At 38.0% G+C, this 15801-nt stretch overlaps 1 long non-coding RNA gene across 4 annotated transcripts; it reads left to right on the top strand.

Moving 5' to 3' along the window:
* The first annotated feature begins 1097 nt into the window (after positions 1 to 1097).
* LOC138176386 (uncharacterized) lies at positions 1098 to 9761 on the top strand. Of its 4 annotated transcripts, XR_011172227.1 has the most exons (6): positions 1098 to 1254; positions 2097 to 2216; positions 5678 to 5781; positions 6218 to 6343; positions 6466 to 6541; positions 9337 to 9761. It is a non-coding gene; the product is annotated as an uncharacterized lncRNA (long non-coding RNA). The 4 variants fall into 4 exon arrangements; XR_011172228.1 differs by lacking the exon at positions 5678 to 5781; XR_011172225.1 differs by lacking the exons at positions 5678 to 5781; positions 6218 to 6343; positions 6466 to 6541 and having other exon boundaries at positions 1109 to 1254.
* The last annotated feature ends 6040 nt before the right edge of the window (positions 9762 to 15801 follow it).

The following is a 15801-nucleotide window of genomic DNA, read 5'->3' on the forward strand; positions in this document are numbered from 1 at the left end:
AAATAAAAACTGCTAGATCTTGTGTTATCCTTATTGTTTTTTCATAATACTCAAATTATTTCTTCCTGACTGCTTGCAATATTTTCTCCTTGACCTGGGAACTCTGGAATTTGGCTATGATATTCCTAGGAGTTTTCTTTTGGGGATCTTTTTAAAGAGGTGATCGGTGAATTCTTTCAATTTCTGTTTTGCCCCCTGGTTCTAGTATATCAGTGCAGTTTTCCTTCAAAATTTCTTTCAAAATGGTATCCAGGCTCTTTTTTGATTACAGGTTTAAGGTAGTCAAATAATTTCAAAATTATGTCTCCTGGATCTATTATCTCCTGGTAAGTGGTTTTTCCAATGAGATATTTCACATTGCCTTCTATTCTTTCATTTGTTTGGATATGTTGTATAGTATCTTGGTTTCTCATTAGCTTCCATTTGCTCCAATCTAATTTTGAAGGAATTATTTTCTTTAGTGAGTTTTTAAAATTCTTTTTCCATCTGGTCAATTCTTTTTAAAGCATACTTCTCAGGGCGGCTATGTGGCACAATGAATAGAGCACAAGCCCTGGAGCCAGAAGGACCTGAGTTCAAATTTGACCTCAGAAAATGAGCACAAAAACTAGCTGTGTGACCTCGGGCAAGTCACTTAACCCCAATTGTCCTACATTCTCCCCTCCAAAAAGCAAAAAAAAAAAAAACCAAACAAACAAATAAAAAAACAAGAAAAAAAAGCATTCTTCTCCTCATTGACTTTTTGAGCCTCTTTTACCATTTGAGTTAGTCTATTTTTTAGGGTGTTATTTTCCTCAGTATTTTTTTGGGTCTCCTTTAGAAGACTGTTGACTTGCTTTTCATGATTTTCTTTCATCATTCTTATTTCTCTTCCCAATTTTTCTTCTACTTCTATTACTTGATTTTCAAAATCCTTCTTGATCACCTCCTTGGACTGTGGCCAGATCATATTTTTCTTGGTTGCTTTTGATGCAGTGTAATAGGAATGTAAATTTTTAAGATCTTCTCTGCCCCTAGGCTAAAGTGCACCTGGAGCCTGGGGTGGGAGGCTTGTTTTTCAGTAGATACTTTTTGATTGGGCAGTGAGTCAATAAGGTTGTTACATTCTCTGAGCCAGGAGAAGGCTATATAAGACCTGATGTGTAGCTTTGTTTTGGGGCTCACTTTGAGAAGTGTTCTGTGATTTGATCTGGATTCTGGGAAGCCGTTGTTGAGAGCCCCCCCTCAGCTTTGAAAAACCCAGATGTTGATTTGGTATGAATGTAATGGTTGGACAGTTTGGAAAGCTGTCTACTTGATCTGTTTTTGTCTTGATAATTCTGTCTGTATATTCTGAAGTTTGGGGTGCTGACCTTTTTCCCCTGAACTAGGTAAATGATATATGTTTGACTGATTAAAGTAAGCTTGTTAACCTATTTTGAGTTGCTTTCCTTTATCAAAGCAGATCCAAGAACCTGTGGTGGCAGTGACCCTGGGGATGCTAGGGTGCTTGCCGCTACACGCAGGAGTTTTAACTTTGCTGTCTTCTTCTCGTTTTATTGTTTGATTCTCTTTGTCACCAAAAAGCAATTCTATAGTTTTATTTTTTTTTTGAACATGACTTTCAGCTAGTCCAACAATTTTCACATTATCTCTTCTAGATCTATTTTCTAACTCAGTAGTCTTTCCAATGAGATATTTCATATTCTCTTCTGTTTTTTTTCATTCTTTTCATTTTGTTTTATTATTTCTTGATATCTTATGCAACCATTAGTTTTCCCTTGAGGAATTATTTTCTTCAGTAAGCTTGTGGGCCTCTTTTCGCAATTGTTCAGAACTTTCTTGCATTACTCTTTAAAAATAATTGATTTGTTTATTTACTTTTAGTTTACAACATTCAATTCCACAGACCCCTGAGTTTAAAATTTTCTCCCCCTCTCTCTCTTTCCCCCCACCCCCATCATGGCAGCATTCTTTCTAGCTTCTTATAGTATTTTCTCTTTTACCTGATATTTCTGGAATTTGGCCACAACATTTCATGGACTTTTCAATTTGGGATCTCTTTTGGGAGGTGTCCACTGGATTCTCTTGATTTCTATTTTACCTTCTGGTTCTAGGATCTCATGGCAGTTTTCCTTGATGAGCTCTTGGAAGATGTTGTCCAGGCTCATTTTTTCATCATGATTTTCTGGTAGACCAATATTTCTCAGATTAAATCTCCTGGATCTGTTTTCCAGGTAAGTTATTTTTCCATTGAGATATTTTACCTCTTTTTCTAATTTTTCATTCTTGATGTTTTGCTTTACTGAATCCTAGTGCTTCATAGAGTCATAAGCTTCAATTTGGTTGATTCTAATTTTTAGTGAATTATTTTCCTCAATTAGTTTTTGAAGCTCCTTTTCTGTAAGTTCAGATTTCATTTTTAGTTCACACATTTTTCTTTTTAAGAAGCTGTTTTCTTAATTGTAATGTTTTCTAATTTTGCAATTTTGATTTCAAAAAAATATTCATTTTATCTTCTACCTCTGTAATTGGGTTTTCAGAGTTTTTTTGAGTTCATCTAAAAATGCTTTATGTGCTTGAGACCAGTTCATATTCCCTGTTGAAGCTTTAGTTGTGGGTCAGCTGTGACTCCACAGTCAATACTGTCTCCTTCTGAATTTGGTTCCTCTGTCTCACAATAATAGGATTCTAGAGTCTTTGTCTTTCCAGTCTGTTTTTACCCTTTTTAAGGAAGGCCATTAGCCACACCCTTCCTCTAGGTTTCCAAGCCTTTACTGTTTATAATTTTGCTCTGGGGCAATAATTACTGTGTTTTCAGGGTGAGAGGGGGTGATTGGAGCAGCCGGGGTTCACTCTGCCATCCTGGTCCCTGGAAGTTCAGATAAGGACTTTTTAAATTTCCAGGTTGTGGGTTGTAGTCTCAGGAGTAGCTGCTGTCACTCCCACAGGCCCTGCATTTGTCTCTTACCCAGCTCTGTCAGATCCCAGCCTTGAAGGGATAGGCCTGGGAATGGCCCTTGCAGTTGGTGGATCAACTTGCCACCATGTTGACCAGGCCTCATCCAGGCCTCCACGTGCCATGTTGTCTCTTGCATTACTCTTATTTGCTTTCCTAATTTTCACTATATCTCTCTTATTTGATTTTTAAAGTACTTTTAAAAGTCTTCTAAGAATTTTTTTTTACATTTGTGACCATTTTATATTTTTTGTTAGCTTTATAGCATATTATATAGCTGCTTTGATGTCATTGTCTTCTTCTGAGTTTGAACCCTGATCTTTTTTATTAATGGAAAATTTCTTGGTTGTTACATTTTTATTAGGGTTGAGCTCTGTTCCCTGGGAGTATAGGATAATTTCTTAGTTTCAGGTTTTTGTGTTGTTTTCAGAGCTCTGAAGTCTTTGACTTATTTATTCTTCCAATGTGCTATGATCCAAAGTCAGGTATGATCACTGCTCTTTTGGTTTATACCTCATTTTATAAGTGACTGTAGGGGCAAGGTAAGCCCCTCTGTGAGGAATAAGATTATATAAACCAAGGCCCCAACTCAATATGACCTTTATATTACCCTGAGCTGTTTGGGAACAGGGATCCTGAGAACTTGAGGGCTGCTCCTCTCCTGAGACCCTGGCCAGGTCCTTGAGAAGAGATATGATAACTGCCCAACTCCTGAAACTAGCCATTCCAAGGAAACATCGTTCTTGAGGGGTAGGGGAGCTTGGAGGGATTGGCCTCTGTCCCAGGCCTCACACAAAACATGATGCTTGCTAAAAACACCTGGCAGTATGTCTTCTTTGTTTTCAGCACTACTTAAACTGTAAGATTCAGACCCCAAATTGGAATCTCACCCATGGAGGAGATGTCCTGCCTGGGACACTCCCATGTGGGATCCTGATGGCTGTACCGGGATTCCCCAGCTTGTGTGCTCAGGTGTTGGAGCTTCCCTGCAATAGTGATGCTTACATATATATATATATATATCCACTATTAATCATAGTTGCTCTTATTCTGCTATTTTTAAGCCTCTTACTCTGTTATCTCTGGTTTCTTTCTCACTTGCCCATATATACATATATTCTGAATAAATATTCTAAAGAAATTGCCTTGGGTCTTTCTTGGATTGCTGAGCATTCTGTTTACGTGAATCCTGAACCTCCTTAATTGGACAGTGACCTCAGGTATTCCTCCCCTCCCATGAGCTATAACCAGGGCTCTTCCCCCCACCTCTCCCTTGCCTCCATCACAAGCACTCTCACTTTCTAAAGTCCTAGACATGCACCACCAGTCTCACCTAGGGCTGAAAGGTTCAGTTCACTCCTCTGCTTTAGAATTGGAACCAGAGACCCCAGTTTCTTATGAATCATCTCAACCAGTCCTCTCCATCCATGAGCAGGATACTGATCCTCTGCCACCTCCCTCAGCTGTGTGAGCTGGTTCCTCCTTGCCCAGAGTCACAGGCTGGGACCTCATCTGACTAATGCACATGGGTCCCCTGTGCAGTGATAGAAAAGGGTTTTTCCAATCTTCCCCTATCACCCTCCCCACCCCCATCTGTGGGGCAAAAGTTCCCAAAGCATTATTTAAAACTATTTGGAGGGGAATTTAGGAGACCCAGGTAATTTATTACCTTATTCCACCAACTTCCTCTAGAGTCCTGGGCTTTTAAATGACTTGCTTAGGCACTGGTGACACAAAGCACACAAAATGGAAGATTCTGATCTCAAGAAGTTTACATTTTAGTCCAAATTAATCTCTCCTCCATGTTAAACATCCTTAATAAGTTAATTCTCACAAGATGTATGAATTTGAAGCCCTTCACTATCTTATGAGGAAATTCCAGCTTGTCCATATCTTGGTAAAATAAAGTGAACACATTTCAGATGAGGTCTGCCCATCAGGACAATTGCCTCTCTTTCTCGACACTCTGCTCTCATTGTAGCATAATAGTACAATAACTTTTTAGACTGACATTTTGCATTGTTGACTCTTACTATAATTTCAACCCATCAAAACCTCCATAATTTTGTAGATTACAGAATTTAGGGGAAAATTACCCCCCCCCCCAATTAAACTCCCAAATTGGAAATCCTGAAAATCAACAGAGATTAATAAAATTGAAACAGATGAACCGTTTTATAGTCACACTTTTCTCATCTTGTATTTGTGAAGCTGAATTTTTGAATTCAAGCCTGCTTGCATTTTTCTCTTTTACATTTCATAGTAGATTCCATCCAGCATCCTATGCTATCACAATTTTAGAGCTGGAAATGTCCTTGGCAGTAATGTTCCCAAAAAAAGGATCCCCCAATTTGAAATACAAGAAAGTGGTCACAGATCCCTTGGTTGAAGGTCACTGTTCACAGAGATTATAGCACCATAATTGAAAAGACCATTCCACCACTGGTTGGCTCTAAATGTTAAATTTTTCTGATGTGAGGTCTCAATTTGTCTCTTTTGCAACTATCACCCAATTGTCCCTAGTTCTGCTCTCTAGAACCAAATAAAACAGGTCTAATTCAACTTCCACATGATGGTTCATCAGGAACATGGTAACAGTGATCATATATATCCCCACTAGATTTTCTTCTTCAAACTAAATGTCAGCAGCTCCTGATATGATTTGGACTTTTCATTGTCCTGGTTACTTTCTTCTGGATGATCTCCAGTTTTTCAATGTGTCCTTTCTTTTGTTCACAGAACCCAACACAATACTCCAGAAATGACCTCAATAATGTGGAGTTTCATTGTTGATTAGTCATGTCCAACTCTTTGTGGCTACCTTTGAGATTTTCTTGACAAAGGTACTGGATTGAGCTCATATTATTGATAAGGAACTGAGGCATGGTTAAAGTCACACAGCTAGTAAGTGACTAAGTCCTAATTTGAACTCAGATCATCCTGACTCCAAGGTTGTCTCTCTATCCATCGTACCAGCTCATTGCCCTTAGGGTGGAGTGCTGCTTCTTTTTTGTGGAAGCAATGGCTTTCCTAATGTAGCCCAAGCTTGCATTAACTTTTTAGAAGACATAATAATAATCTATATTGGGCTTATAGTTCACTAAAATTTTAGATCTTTTTTTCAGACAAACTTCCATCCGTTATGGCAAGCACAGAAGTAGTTCACTCCTTGTTTCAGCTATTGAATTAAGTCCTTGTTTCAGTTCAAGTTTCTTTTGAGTTTTGCATCAAATCTGTTAAGAAACAGAACATGTGAACCCCACAACTTGTGAACCCTAGAACTCATGAACTCCTGCAACAGGAAGAGGAGGTGCTAATGACCATATATAAGGAGAGGCCCAGGCTGGAGGAAGCAGAACTGAGAAGAGGACTCTTGTAGTGGCAGAGTCAAGGAGAAAACTTGTGGTATGCTGGCAGTCTGTTTGTCTGCTCTGTCTGTGTTAATGTTTGCTTGTGATACTTTGTACAGAAGCCCTGGGACCTTACTGGAAGCCCTGAAAGAGTATTTTATGGTTGTGTGTTTACAGGAGTCCTGGAAGAGGGTTTTGGAGGTCCTAGGACTTTGCTGATGATTTGTGCTGACCTTTTGGACCTTGTTTGTGGGTCTGTATTGATTTCTATGTTGATGATTTGTGCTGACCTCTTGGACCTGGTTTGTGGGTCTGTATTGATTTCTATGTTGATGATTTGTGCTGACCTCTTCGACCTGGTTTGTGGGTCTGTGTTGATTTTTATGTTGAGTTCTCAGACCCTGTTGGTGGGTTTGAGTTCATTTCACAGGCAGATAGTGAATTGATGATAGTGCTGGCAATGTGTATGGATATTATTGTGGCTCTGTCAAGTTTCTTCTTCCCAGGAACAGGACTTGAGGTAGACTGGGCACTGTGAACTTCAATATGGGATGGGAATTGGATGAAGAATTGAACAAGGATCTGGATAAGGAACTGGGAGATGCCTGCCTTTGAAACTAGGTGACAGTTGGAGCTGGGACCATGGAAGAGGAACCATGGAAGCTGAGAGCCAGCTTCTAGTCAAGCTGAAAGAAGACTTTACTTGGATACTGTTACTGACTGAGAAGATTATGATTTACTGTGACCTAGGGGTGGAGAATTTTGACTTTTGTACTTTGTGATTGAATTAAAGATTTTGTGATTGACTAAATGAATGTACTTTGTTGAAAACTATGTGACCACTTTGTTGAAAACTATGTGGCCATTTTATTGATAAGTTGTTTAGTTATGACATGGTGAATGCTGTACCTTGAATTTCTGTGAATGTTTTGCTCTGATTAGTTATTGAATAGAGAGTTCACTATACTATGTAATCTGAACTTTAAAAGCTGTTCCCAGCAACAACCCTCTGGAAGCTGCTTATGCATGGCTTTATACCATCTAACCATGCTTTCCTCATCTTTGTGAGTGGATTTTGTGAAGTTGATTTTTTAAAAACCCCAAATATTATGTATGCTGCTATGAATTTCATTACCTCAGACTTAGCACAATGATCTAACCTGTCAAGAGCTTTTTGAATTTTGTATTATCACCAAATATACCTCTATTCATCTTTTTAGTAAATACTTCAAAACACTTTATCAAAGCTTTGCTAAAATAAAAGAATGGCAGTGGCATGTAGTTATCTACTAGCTAAAAAGGCAGCTCTGTGGTATAGTGGATAGAGTTGACTTGGAGTCAGAAAAGATGAATTTGAATTTTCTTCACACAAAGTAGTTATGTGAACCTGGGCAATTCACATAACCTGTCAGCCTCGGTTTTATCATCTGTAAAATGGAGATAATAATGGCCCCCACCCTGAAAGGATTGTTGTGAGGATCAAATAAGATAATATATGCAAAGTACTTTGCAAACTTTAAAATATGTTGTAAGTGCGAGCTATTAATATTGCTAGTTTAGTAACCCTATTAAAAGAAGAAATAAGCTTGGTTTGATGAAATCACACTGGCTCTTTGTGACTACCATTTCACTCTTTTATGTATTTATTGATGATTACTTTAATTATCTACTCTTGAATAGTGTCAATAATTAGAATCATGCTTATAGTATATACTATATTGGCTATATATATATACATACACACATACATATATACACACACAGATATGTACATATACATATATACATATATATAATGTGTGTGTTCAAATCTAGCCTCAGAGTACAAATCCTTGTGCAAGTCAGTTAGCCTCTGTGTGTGTAAATGCATGTGTGTATGCATATATGTGTATATACACACGCACGTGCACGTATATGTTCATAACTATTAACACAAAATATACTGGCATTGTGTGTGTATGTATGTGTGTATGCATATATTTGTATATGTATATGCATATGTGTATGCATATGTGTATGTGTACACATGTGTACATGCATATTCAAATCCAGCCTCAGACACTTATTGTGTGTTCTTGCTCAAGTCATTTAACTTTTGTTTGTCTCAGTTTCCTCATCTGTAAAATGGAGATAATAATAGCACCTACCTCCAAGGGTTGTGAGAATAAAATGAGATAATTTTTGTAAAGTGCTTTTCAAAGCTTAAAATGATATATAAATGTAAGATATTAATCTAGACTTGCTGGTTGTATTCTTTCCCCTAAAAAAAAATCTGGACAGCTTTTACCTTCTAGGGTCCTATTGTAATTCTTTCTTTTTCCATGGTTTTTTAAATATCAATGACCATAGCTTGGTAATCACATCTTCCAGTTCTTTCAGTACCTGAGTGTATAGTTTGTTTAGGTTAGGGAACTTGAAGAAGTTTTTCTTTTGGGTTTCTTATAGACCTGAAAATGCCTTTCATTGCTGTGTCTACCTTATTCTTGACCATGGATGCAAATATTTTACAAATGAAGAAAGTGACCTAGAGAGGTCACAAATTTGCCACAAGTAGTAGTGTCAGACCCAGCATTTGAACTTAGATCTGTTGATTCCAAACTTAGCATACTTTCATTGTACAATCCTGCCTTCCCCTTGTTTTGACATCTCTTTTTCCTTTTGGAATTTTGTTTTCTTCTCCCCCCCCCCCCCCACTGCACCTTTTCATATTAACTTGACTAATGCTAGGGGACTAACTTTTTCCCTAGATTCAGTGACTGGGTTTAAAAAAATTAAAATGCCTCAGCGAGTAAAAGCACTGGCCCCAGTGTCAGGATGACGTGGGGATCAAATCCGAGCTCAGATACTTAGCACCACACCCAGAAATAACTGGCCGTGTAAGCTTGAGCAAGTTACTTAACCCCAATTGCTTTAAAAAAAATTAAAATGTTCTCACATTTCGTGTTCTGTTTATTTCATCCCTTTAATAATGTTTCTCTCTTTTCCTTTGCATTGTTGTATGATTCTACTGATTTGCATACACCTTACTATTCATTTCTTTTTATTTAGGTGGTCTATTGCTGAGGAATGGCTGAAAAACTATGGCATGTGAATATAATCAAATATTATTACACAATAAATGGTGAATATGAGTTCAGAGAAACATAGGAAAGACTTGTATGAATGGATGGGGATCAAAATAAGCAGAACCAAGAGAATAATATGAAGAATGATTAAAGCATGAAATATGAAAAGACTATGAATATGAAGTTGAATTATTTCTTCTAGAGACCAGAAAATGGAATAGACTTCCTTCCTCATTTTAAAGTGGTAAGGGATTATCTGTATAGAATATTGTATATATTATCAAAATATAATCATTACATTTTATGTTTTTGGCTTATCATTACTCTTTGCTATAAAGTAGAGAGTTCATTGATGGTGTTGAGATGGGATATAAAAACAAAAGGCATGAATAAAATATGTTAAAATAATCTTGTTTTTCCTTCTTTAACTTAAGCACTGGTTTAAAAGTGATTTTTAAAAATTTATGTGTAGTTCATGAAATTTTGTTAATATTATTAGAATGGAGGTAAATACACAGGTAGTAATCATAACTGTGATTGTGAATGGGACAAACTCTCCCATAAAATATAAATGGAAATCAGAGTGGATAAAAAACCAGAATCCTACAAAACAATATGTTGTTTAAAAGAAACACACTAGAAGCAGAGGGACACACACAGAGTAAAGGTAAGCATCTGAAGCAGAGGCTGTTCTGCTTCAGCTGAGGTAAAAAATAAAAGCAGGGGTAGAAATTCTGATTTCACTTAAAGTAAAAGTAAAAATAGACCTAATTAAAAGAGGTAATGAAAGAAACTGCATCTTGCTAAAAGGTACTGTTGAATGAAGCAATATTAACACTAAACATATGTGCATCAAGTGGTTTCAGATCCAAACTCTTAAAGAAGATATTAAGTGAGGTATAGGAAAAAATAGAGAGAAAACTACACTAGTGGGGGGATCTTAACTGCCTCCTCTCAGAACTCAATAAATCCAATAAAAAAATTAACAAGAAAGAAATTAAAGAGGTAAATATATTAAAAGAGTTAGATATGGCAGACCTTTGGAGAAAACTGAATGAGAACAGAAAGGAAATCAAAAGTAGAAAGGAAGAATTATTAAATACATCCTTTTTGGCTGTTGTCCCCAGGGTGAGAAGCAGCTAGAGTTATGGTGTGTGGCTGACTCGGAGCTCCTGGCTTGCAGATTGTAAGGGGACTAAGCAACTATTCAGAAGTTAATCACTCTTGCTTTAACCTTCTTGGATCTGGATCACAGTCTCGGGTGGTGGTCCTGGGTTGTGTGACCAGTGAGCCAGAGCTTGTAGGGGCTGTAGAGAGGTTGCCCTTCTAAAAGCTCCAGCAGATGTGAAAACCCCAGTGATTTGGGACAAAGCTTTTTCCATTCTGGAAGCAGAGTTCTACCTTCACAAAGAGCTTAAAAATCAAGTAATTGGCTGGCAATATGAGAAAGCACAGGAAGCACAAATAGACAATGGAATATTTTTTGGGGGGGGACAAAAAGGATCAAGGCATGGAGCAGGAGGAAGACAGTGAATCAGAACTCCCACATGAAAAGTTTCCAAGAAAAATATGAACTGCTTACAGGCCATGGAGGAGCTCAAGAAGAATTTTGAAAATCAAGTAAGAAAAGTGGAGGAAAAATTGGGAAGAGAAATGAGAATGATGCAGGAAAATCATGAAAAGCATGCCAACAGCTTACTAAAGGAGACCCAAAAATACACTGAAGAAAATAATACCTTAAAAAAGAGACTAACTCAAATGGCAAAGGGGGCCCAAAAAGCCAATGAGGAGAAGTATGCTTTAAAAAGACAAATTTTCCAGATGGAAAAGGAATTTCAAAAATTCACTGAAGAGAATAACTCCTTCAAAATTAGATTAGAGCAATTGGAATCTAATGACTTTATGAGAAATCAAGATACTATAAAAACAGATCCAAACAAATGAAAAAATAGAAGCAATGTGAAATGTCTCATTGGAAAAAACCACTGACCTGGAAAATAAATATAGGAGAGAGAATTTAAAAATTATTGGACTATCATGATCAAATCCATGATCAAAAAAAGAGCCTGGACACAATCTTTCAAGAAATTATCAAGCAAAATTGCCCTGATATTCTAGAACCAGAGGGCAAAATAGAAATTGAAAGAATTCATAAGTCATCTTTTGAAAAAGATCCCCAAGGAGGGGAGGGGCAGAGTCAAGATGGTGAAGTAGAAACAAGACTTTCACAGGGCTATGGCTCCCACCTTCTCCAATTCATGTAAAAGGGGACTCTGAACAAACTTTGGAGCTACAGAACCCACAAAATGACACAAAGAAGCTAACCTCCCACTTAGGACAGCCTGGCAGGCCAGCAGGAATTGGACAGCACAGTGCTCTGGGAGCCAAGCCCAGCCCTACACCAAGGTTTAGCCCCAGGGTGGGCCTGACCAACCACTAGCTGAAGGGACTCCAGATCACCAGCAGCTGTGGCCGTTTCCAGAATTATCAACACATAGATGTGAAGGACAAAGTGAGAGGTCAGTGCACTGTGAACCTTGGGATCCAGTTGTTGGTGGTGCATAAGCTTTTGCCCCCGGGGCAAGAAGCCGCTGAGGAGCTGGCCGCAGAGCCACCCCCACATGGCAGTTTCAGCTTCTGGCCTGCAGAGTGTAGGGGAACCAAGCAACCAGTCTGAGGGTAATCACTCTTGACTTAACCTTCTTGGATCTGGATTGCAGTTTAGGGTGGAGTTCCTGGGGTGTGTGTCCAGTTTCCAGAGTGTGTGGAGACCTCAGAGAGGGCACCCATCTAATACCTCCAGCAGCTGAGAAAACCCCAGTGTTTGGGACGAAAGCTTCCCTGTCTGGTGGCAGAATCCTACTGTGGCAAAAGGCCCAGGGGTCAAGTGACTGAGGGGCAACATGACCAGGCAAAGGAAACAAAGTAGACAGAAGATTCCAACGTTACACTCCTATTTTGGGGACAAAAAGGAGCAAAGTATGGAACAGGAGGAAAACAGTGAAGTCAGAACTCCTGCACCAAAAGCTTCAAAGGAAAATACCAGCTGGTTACAGGCCATAGAGGACCTTAAGAAGCAGATAAGAGAAGTGGTGGAAAAATTGGGAAGAGAAATGAGAACAATGCAAGAAAATTATGAAGTGAGAGTCAATAGCCTGACTGAGGAAAATCACACTTTAAAAAAAACCAGACTGACTCAAATGGCAAAAGAGGCTCAAAAAGGCAATGAGGAGAAGAATGCCTTAAAAAGCTGAATTTGCCAGATGGAAAAGAATCTCAAAAGCTCAATGAGGAGAATCATTGCTTCAGAATTAGACTGGAGCAAATGGAAGTTAATGACTTTATGAGAAATCAAGATGCTGTTAAACAGATCCAAACAAATGAAAGAATAGAAGCCAATGTTAAATATCTCATGGGAAAAACCATTGACCTGGAAAATAGATCTATGAGAGATAATTTAAAAATTATTGGACTACCTGAAAGCCATGATCAAAGTAAGAACCTAGAAATCATCCTCCAGGAAGTTCTCAAAGAAAACTGCCTTGATGATTTAGAACCAGAGGGCAAAAGAGAGTTTGAAAGAATCCACCCATCACCTCCTGAAAAAGATCCTCAAAAAGAAAATTCCTAGGAATATTATAGCCAGGTTTCAGAATTCCCAGATTAAGGAAAGAATATTACAAGCAGCCAGGAAGAAACAATTTGAATATTGTGGAAACACAATCAGGATAACACAGGATCTAGCAGCTTCTACACTGAGGGATCGAAGGGCTTGGAATATGATATTCTGGAGTTCAAAGGAGATGGGATTAAAACCAAGAGTCAGCTACCCAGAAAAACTGAGTATCATGTTTCAGGGGAAAATATGGTCATTCAGTGTAATAGAGGACTTTCAAGCATTCTTGCTGAAAAAAACCAGAGTTGAATAGAAAATTTGACATTCAGATACAAGAAGCAAGAGAAGCATGAGGAGGTAAACAGGGAAAAGAAATCATAAGAAACTTATCAGAGTTGAACTATTAACATTTCTACATGGAAAAACAATAATTGTAACTTATGAAACTTTTCTCAGTAGTTGAAGGGAATAGAAATATATACATATATATTTCTATATATGAGGGTAGATGGGCATATGAATACATATGTGAATGTGTGTATATATACTTACAAGTATACATAGATAGAGGGCACAGGACCAATTTAACAGGAAGGGATCATACTTAAAAGGTGAAATTAAGAGGTGAGATGGGAATATAATGGTAGGAGACGGGGAGAGACCGAATGGGGTGAACTATCTCATACAGAAGAGGTAAGGGAAAATGGTTACTAAGGAGGAGAAGAATAGGAAAGCAAAAGGTGATGGGTCAAACTCATTCCCATTGAATTTGGCTTGTGGAGGGAATAAAATACACACTAAATAGGGTATCTCACCCTCCAGGAGAGTAGGGGGGAAAGGGGATGCGAGGGGGGTTCATGGAAGGGAGGGAAGGCTGGGGGGGAGGGAAATTGGAAGCACTCATTTTTGAAAAGTGATGGGATCAAAGTAGAGAATAGAACAAGTGGGAGGTGGGATAGGAGGGAGGGAAATATAGTCAGTCTTTTACAATATATCTACTATGGTAATGTTTTGCATTAGCCACACATGTGCATCCTATACTGAACTGCTTATCTTCCCAGTAAGGGTGGGTGACAAGGGAGGAAGGGAATGAATCTGGAATTCAAAGTTTTAAAATCAAATACTCAAATATATAAATACAATTATTAATACTATTTTACATGTAGTTGGGAAATAAGATATACAGGCATTGGGGCATAGAGATCCACCATGCCCTACTGGAAAAGTCTAAGGGGTTATGGGATAGGGCAGATCAGAGGAGGAGATATCTTGTGGGACTTCTATTTTGGGGTTGTGGGTAGGGGAAAATGGGGATAAAATCTGTAACTCAAAATCTGGTGGAAATGAATGATGTAAACCAGAAATTAATAAAGAATTTGAAAAAAAAGAAAAAGATCCCCCAAAGAAAATTCCTAGCTATATTATAGCCAAATTCCAGAGTTCCCAGGTCAAGGAGAAAACACTGCAAGCAGTCAGGAATCAACAGTTTGAGTATTTTGGAAACACAGTCAGGATAACAAAAGACATAGCAGCTTCTACATGAAGGGATTGAAGGGTTTGGAATATGATATTCTGGAGGTCAAAGGAGCTAGGACAAAAACCAAGAGTAACCTACCCAGCAAAACTGAGTATAATGCTTCAGGGGAAAATATGGTTATTCAATGAAATAGGGGATCTTTAAGCATTCTTGTTGAAAAGGAAAAGAACTGAACAGAAAATTGGTTTTTCAAATACAAGAAGCAAGAGAAACATGAGAAGGTAAACAAGAAAAAGAAATCATAAGGAACTTATTGAAGTTGAACTACGTACATTCTTACATGGAAAAAGGATAATTGTAACTCATAAAATTTTTCTCAATTATGAGGACAGTTGAACAGAATATATATGTATACGTACATATATATTTATGTGTATATAAATGTATATGTGAGTGTGGGCATATGTATGTTCATGTATATATAGACAGAGGACACAGGATAAGTTGCATATGAAGGGATGATATCTAAAAAATGAAATTAAGAGATGAGAGAAGAATTTATTGGGAGAAGGAGAAAGGGAGACATAGATTAGGGTAAATTATCTCATATAAAAGAGGCAAGAGAAAACTGTTACAATGGAGGCAAAGAGCAGGAAGGTGAAAGGGAATGGGACAACCTTACTATCATTGAATTTGGCTTAAGGAGGGAATAACATACACTCAATTGGTATCTTACCATATGGGAAAATAGGAGGGTAAGGGTCAAAAGGGGGGTTGATAGAAGGAAGGGCAGATTGGGGTAGTGGGTAATTAGAAGCGAACATTTTTGTAAAGGGATAGGGTCAAAGGAGAAAACAGAATAAGTGGGGGCAGGACAGGATGGAGGGAAATATAGTTAGTCTTTCACAGTATAACAATTATGGAAATGATTTGGGTAACTACACATGTACAACCTATATTGAATCGCTTATCTTCCCAGTGGGGGTGGGTGAGGAGGGAAGAAGGGAAAAATCTGAAACTCAAAGTTTTAAAAACAAATGTTAAAAAAAAATTTTTCCCCATGCAATTGGGAAGTAAGATGTACAGGCACTGGAGTATAGAATCATCTTGCTCTACTAGAAATTTGAGGGGGGGGTGATGCAGGAGGATATAAGAGAAAACAGATTGGGGGAAGGGATATTCAGTAAGCTTGCTATTTTGGGGTGGGGGATAGGGGAAAGACAGGGAGAAAAAATTATAACTAAAAATGTTGTGGAAATGAATGTTGAAAATTAAAAATTAATTAAGAAAAAAATAAAGAATGGGATTTAAGTAGATAGGGGTTAACCTGAGGTAGTGAGAAACTGTAGGAAGGA

The sequence above is a fragment of the Petaurus breviceps genome, unplaced genomic scaffold, assembly GCF_028583685.1.
Source record: "Petaurus breviceps papuanus isolate PSGF00001 unplaced genomic scaffold, PetGlider_PUasm1.0 88159, whole genome shotgun sequence".
NCBI lineage: Eukaryota > Metazoa > Chordata > Mammalia > Diprotodontia > Petauridae > Petaurus > Petaurus breviceps.